Below are 5,979 nucleotides of genomic sequence, written 5' to 3'. Positions count from 1 at the left end.
ATGTGGGCATTGACTCTCTATTGCAGTCAATCCATGTGAATTGATTACCTAATACGGGCAAGCAATACAATAAACTCAGTGATGGGCTGCCAGGCAGGCATCCACCTCCCAGACAACAAGCTATAACAGAATGGCATGATACACAACACCACAACCAGTCTATTCTAGCCACTGTTTCCTTGACTTAACTTCAAACTAAACACGGCCAGAACGTTTCCTGAACATTTCCTGTACGACTGCCAGATCCAACCCTGAAGGTTGTTTTTTCAGATTATGTGGATACAAGAAAAACACAACGTTCATTACAGTGATAAAGTATCGCAGCGATGCCAGCATAGAGCTGAGTAGTACATTACTAGCCTGGTCCCATATCTGTTTGTTCCAACTCCTATGGTCATTGTTATCCCGATGGCAAGACAGCACAAACTGATCTGGGACCAAGCTAGTGCATTCCCCAGAAGGCTGTGAAACAAGCAGTGACCTGGGGGCTGACTCTCCACAGCAGCATGCACCTCATTAGTTGATCTAATTTACTAATCAGGGCCTTAAACCCTGCTACATGAAGGAAGAGAGAGGCAGGGGGTGACGTCAACTCCCAAACTACCAGAAACATAGCTCTGCTGCAGAGGAAGAAGTTGGTATGTAAAGAAGCTATGTGAAGACGGTTTCATTTTGGAACCTTGCTGCAGTATGGAACATAGAGCAAAATTGAGGAGGGAATTCTGGAACTCTGAGAAGTAGTGTTTGGGCTGGGAGGAAGGATACAGAGGTAAAAAGGTTGGGTGCTTTTGATGCTGTACTTTTTTCCCCCAGAGGTATTCACAGACATTTTTTGCGTGACAGTAATATCCAGTCCTTTTCATATAAATTTCCCACCAGCTCCATCCTCTTTGGTGACGTCCCTTTTTTGTGACTGAAAGCAAATGTATACATACACACACACACACACACACACTTCTCGTCTACAATATAGCTGATGGCTGTTGAAAGGGAATAACGGGAGCCATTGTCGGACCCACTGAGGCAGACTGAAGATGCGTGGGCAAATACGTCAGAGCAGAGCTACTGACGGACATACAGGGGTCGCTCTCTCTCTCTCGCTCTTTGTTACCTTACCTGACCACTTTGGTTCCTCCTCTTATGGCCTGCATATCGATCATACACCCGGTGTTCATGTATGATGCCAGGTTGATCTCTGAGAACTCAGCCTGTGAAACAAGGAGTAAAACACCACACTGAGTTATACACATTATTCACTGGAGGATAGAAGTAGCACATTACTGTAAAACACAATTTCCATATGATGTATATAGGCCTGAATCAACAACATAAAACAGACACTCTAATGGTGCCACGCTTGGATGTGAGTGGGAAACATCAAAGTTCAAAGCAGTTTGCAACAGAAAACACCCATCACTCATAATCTATGATGTCATGTGTAAGTGAGTGGTGTGGTAGGCTCTACCACTTACGCTCCAGTCACCCCTTCTCTAGGGGCATGAGGGGCCATAGAAATAGAGTTACTATAACGAGAAACCCCAAGTCAATGAGGCCACAATGGGTGGTAATACTATTTCTATGTGAGGGGTAGGGGACAGACAGAGACAGAGAGAGAGAAAGAGAGAAAGAGGAAGATGAAGAGAGAGAGAAAGACAGACTAATCAAGTTATCCAGAGTCTATCTGTGGCCTCCCGGAGAGGACAGGACAGGACAGCAGAGGCCTTGTGACAGGGAGGGAGGCTTTAGCCCAGGCAGCTACTTAATGACTTGATCAAACTCCCAGGCAGAGCAGAGATCCTCTCTGAAGGGGAAGGGACACTGCAGCTTGGCCTGTCTGGGAGAGAGCTCTGGGAACAGAGAGAATGGGGCATTAGGGGCCAAGTGCCTCCATTGTCTCTCATGTAATTACAGGTTAGAAATAGATTTGCTCCAGAGATTTAGCTCCCATGAATCTGGTTTTATTAGTCTCTCACTGGCTGACTGTGTTCTCAGCACAGTACCTTGCAAGGGGACGTGTTAAATGCATATTGTACCTAAATGTAATACATTCATAGCAGATTCCAAATCTACCTACATCCACTTCAGCCCAGACACAGATCACATACATTATTAGCCATTAGTATATTTTGTTGCAGATAAATACTGTACATTCAGGCACATGCACAATGGGTGTGGCCCCTTGGGGAAACTTGGTATTGAGACACACAGCCGCTTTCCTTTCCATGGCGAACCCAAGAGCATAATATCCAAACACATGACATCCTCTATGTATGGCATGTCTGCTAAAGTCAGGGCTGATAAAATACACGCCATATTTATGATAGAGAACCACAGAGACAGACATGCCAATGAATGATGCTGTCCTAAGCCAGGAATCAGTAAGGAATTAAACGCTACATTTAAAACACATTTTACATATTTTTTCAGATCATAATAAAATAACAAAATCACTGCAGTCATTTCAGTTTGGGATTTTATTTGATCATATGCTGGGTTCATGTCTTTGTTTTTGGCCTTGGTGACCTTGTTTGGGTGTTGGTACCCTAACATATTTAGCTTCACTGAGGACCAAAAAGCTAATGAACCCTAAAGAAAAGACAACATTCCTGCCCTACTTTACTGTGAACATGCAGACCCATCACTGAGGAGGCCAGTCTACTCAGGATGGAAGTGGAGGTAAGGGTTAGGGGTCAAAGGTCAATAAGGATTGGTTTCAGTCCGTATACTGCACTGTGGGATGTTACAGGCCAATGTTACAGAGTTAGAGTAGAGCTTGTCTCAAGCACTCCAAATCCTAGCTAGGTGCTCCCATTAGAGGTTAGGAACCAAAAGCCCCAGAGACCAGCAAGATGTTGACCTCAGACTTCTAGTGGTAACATTTGTCAGACTTAACATCACTTTCAAGTATTTAGAGTGACACTAATGTAGGCATTTTAATGTGTAGTCCTGCAACTTTTCTACTATGAAAAATTCAAATTTGGCGGATCTGGTTAACTCCCAAACACAACATTACAGAGAGCGTGTTGGTGATATCATTTGTCATACGAGGAACATACATGGGCTCGTAGTGGGCAAAATTCAATAATTCACTCTTCCTATAGGCTACATAGTTAAACATGAGACACTATTCTGAATAAACAAGGTACACTGAGGCGTACAAAACATTATGAACTTTCCATGATATAGACTGACCAGGTGAATCCAGCTGAAAGATATGATCCGTTATTGATGTCACTTGTTAAATCCACTTCAAAATCAGCGTAGATGAAGGAAGACAGGTTAAAGAAGGATTTTAAAGCCTTGAGACATGGATTTTGCAAGACAAAAATATTTATGTGCCTTTGAATGGGGTATGGTAGTAGGGGCCAGGCGCACCGGTTTGTGACGCTGCTAAGTTTTTCACGCTCAACAGTTTCCCTTGTGTCTCATGAATGGTCCACCACCCAAAAGACATCCAGCCAACTTTGGAGTCAACATGGGCCAGCATCCCTGGAATGCTTTCGACACCTTGTAGAGTCCATGCCCCGACGAATTGAGTCTGTTCTGAGGACAAAAGGGAGGGTGCAAGTCAATATTAGAAAGGTGTTCTTAATGTTTTGTACACTCCGTGTATATTCAGATTGTGGTGGAGTCACAAACACAGGATGGGACTGACATTGTTTAGCTGCTCTAGTGTTAATACGAACTTAGTCAAAGTAAAGCCACAGAACGTTGTTCGAACATCTGCTATGCAAATAGAAAAACAAAAGCCATCTGTGTAAGCATTGTATTTGGCCGATTAACGTGGATGACTGAAACTCCCCAGAACATGGATGACTTGAAGTTCCCATTCAGGCATTGTGAGTTCAGCCTCTGAAGTTATGATGGAGAAACATGAGCTTGTCCTCTAACCTGAGAAGCACCTCACTGAAAGGCCACAACCTGAAGACACCATGACTTTCCTTAACTTCCAGTGTTTGTTGTTTGTGAAGCACCAGTGTTGCTCTTCAGCTATCTATCTGGGTCTCTGCAGAGTGGATACTTTGTAGGAAAGGATGCAGGCTAAGGCCTCCATTTATTTGAATAGAAAACAGTGTCTTCTGTACAGTTTGTTGCAACCAATATACTCCAGAATCCTATTCAAAATGCTCAATTGTGGCCAGCACAAACAGAAAGTATGGGGGAGTATGTCTTCCTCATTCGTTCGTTTCCAGAACAATGTGCCAACTTAACAAAACAGTATTTTTTTCTGTGAAACCCGCACTCCTCTTTTTATTTATTGTGTTGCACTCACAGTGGAGAAGACGAGAACAGGGGGAGAGTAAATGCCCTAATCTCATTTACGGGACAGTGAGGCGCCACTCACTCTCAATGCGCCTCAAAGACACAACACACTGGAACTTGGCTCCCTTCCTCTCCTCAGTTAGTCTCCATTGATACCCACCTCAACAAAACATCTGTGTGCTCGGCACAATGCTTTGCCGTCACCAAGAAAGACTCTTAAAGACGTAACAGACACACACAGAGGCGCGCACACACACACACACAAATGCAAAGAGAAATACACACACACACACACACACATTCCAGTATACAGATCTGCAACTCATCCCCCTGTCAAATTGCAATCCCTCAGCAGGGGCCTACGTTGACATTTGCTATGACCAGATAAAACCAGAAGAGTGGGCTAGTTTCTGGCAACAACCAAAAATGCTCCACAACTCCTGCTATTGGCTGGCTGGCTCAGTGAGGCCCCCTATCATTGGACAGTTATGGATGAGCCGTTTGTGTGACTGGGGCGAGTGCCCGGGACGCAGGGCCCGTTTGACATTGCCATGGTTACCATCAGGGTAATATATTCAGATTTGTGTTAGAGCAGCTCGTACCCTGGGAAAGGAAAACAGGACAGGATACATGAGAACTGCCTTCTCTCCCCTTTAACTGCCCCCAGCACACGATTCTTCTTTCCTCTATAACCGCCACTGCTATCGCCATTGATGTAATTTAACGGTGGATCTCTGTGTTGCCAGACCAGTTGCAGTACTTCTAAATGTGCCAGGAGGCTGCAGTACAGTCTTTGATGCTGGTATCCAACATAACAAGCAGTCTGGCTGGAGAGCCATCTTTCTGAGTGCGTAAATTATACTCACACCAGATAACGGCAACAGTTGTCTTCCACATCCTCTTAATATTCAAGGAACAGGATCTGAAGTACCAACTGTCCTAAATGTATTGTTTTTAAAGCCCTACCCTGGCCTCAAGAAGAGTGTTCCATGATTTAACTGATTAAAGTCTCACACAACACAAAGCTCATCTGAAATCTTTGGGAGTATTTTTTGAATTCTGACAATGGGTGTCATCAAGGTTCAGGTGTACAAGGTGCCTTTCGCTATGGCCAGGTGTCAAACTTGTAAACGAGAACTTTGGTGGTCTGGAGTAAAACCACATGCAAATTTAAAGCATTATCCATAACGTGATAAGTGATTTTACTCCAACTATGCCGGCTTCTGCTGGCAAAAAGCATGTGACCGATATTGACATCGGCAACAGTTCAAGAACAATTAAATCCTGTATGAGGTGTCATGCTCTTAGGACACAGGGTACTGATAAACAATGACAAGAGCTCTCCTAGAACTGTGGCAAACCCTCTTTCACAAAAAGGATTCTCTGCTGACCTCTTCATGTGTGAGACGCATTTAGCTAAACCTCCTGCTCCTCCCCACCCCCAATCATTAAATGGCCCATTATATCTCCTGTAAAAGAAACCGTCACCCTGACCAGATCCCTCTCGATATATACAAAAGCAACAGTCTGAGTGGGAAACCTAAAATAGCTCCTGGTGATAAACGTAGACGTGGGGTAGACAAAGGAAGGTTCCTATCTTGTGGTTTCCTTTGGGTCCAAACACAGACGTTTTTCTAAAGTAGAAATTACTGTTTACTTGGCCTAGATACACTTCACCTCATTTATCTGAACAAACGTTGTACAGTTTACCAGTGC

This window comes from Coregonus lavaretus (genome assembly GCF_964263955.1).
Source record: "Coregonus lavaretus genome assembly, chromosome: 13".
Lineage (NCBI taxonomy): Eukaryota > Metazoa > Chordata > Actinopteri > Salmoniformes > Salmonidae > Coregonus > Coregonus lavaretus.
The sequence above is the reverse complement of the archived record's forward strand: the minus strand, read 5'-3'. Positions refer to the sequence as shown.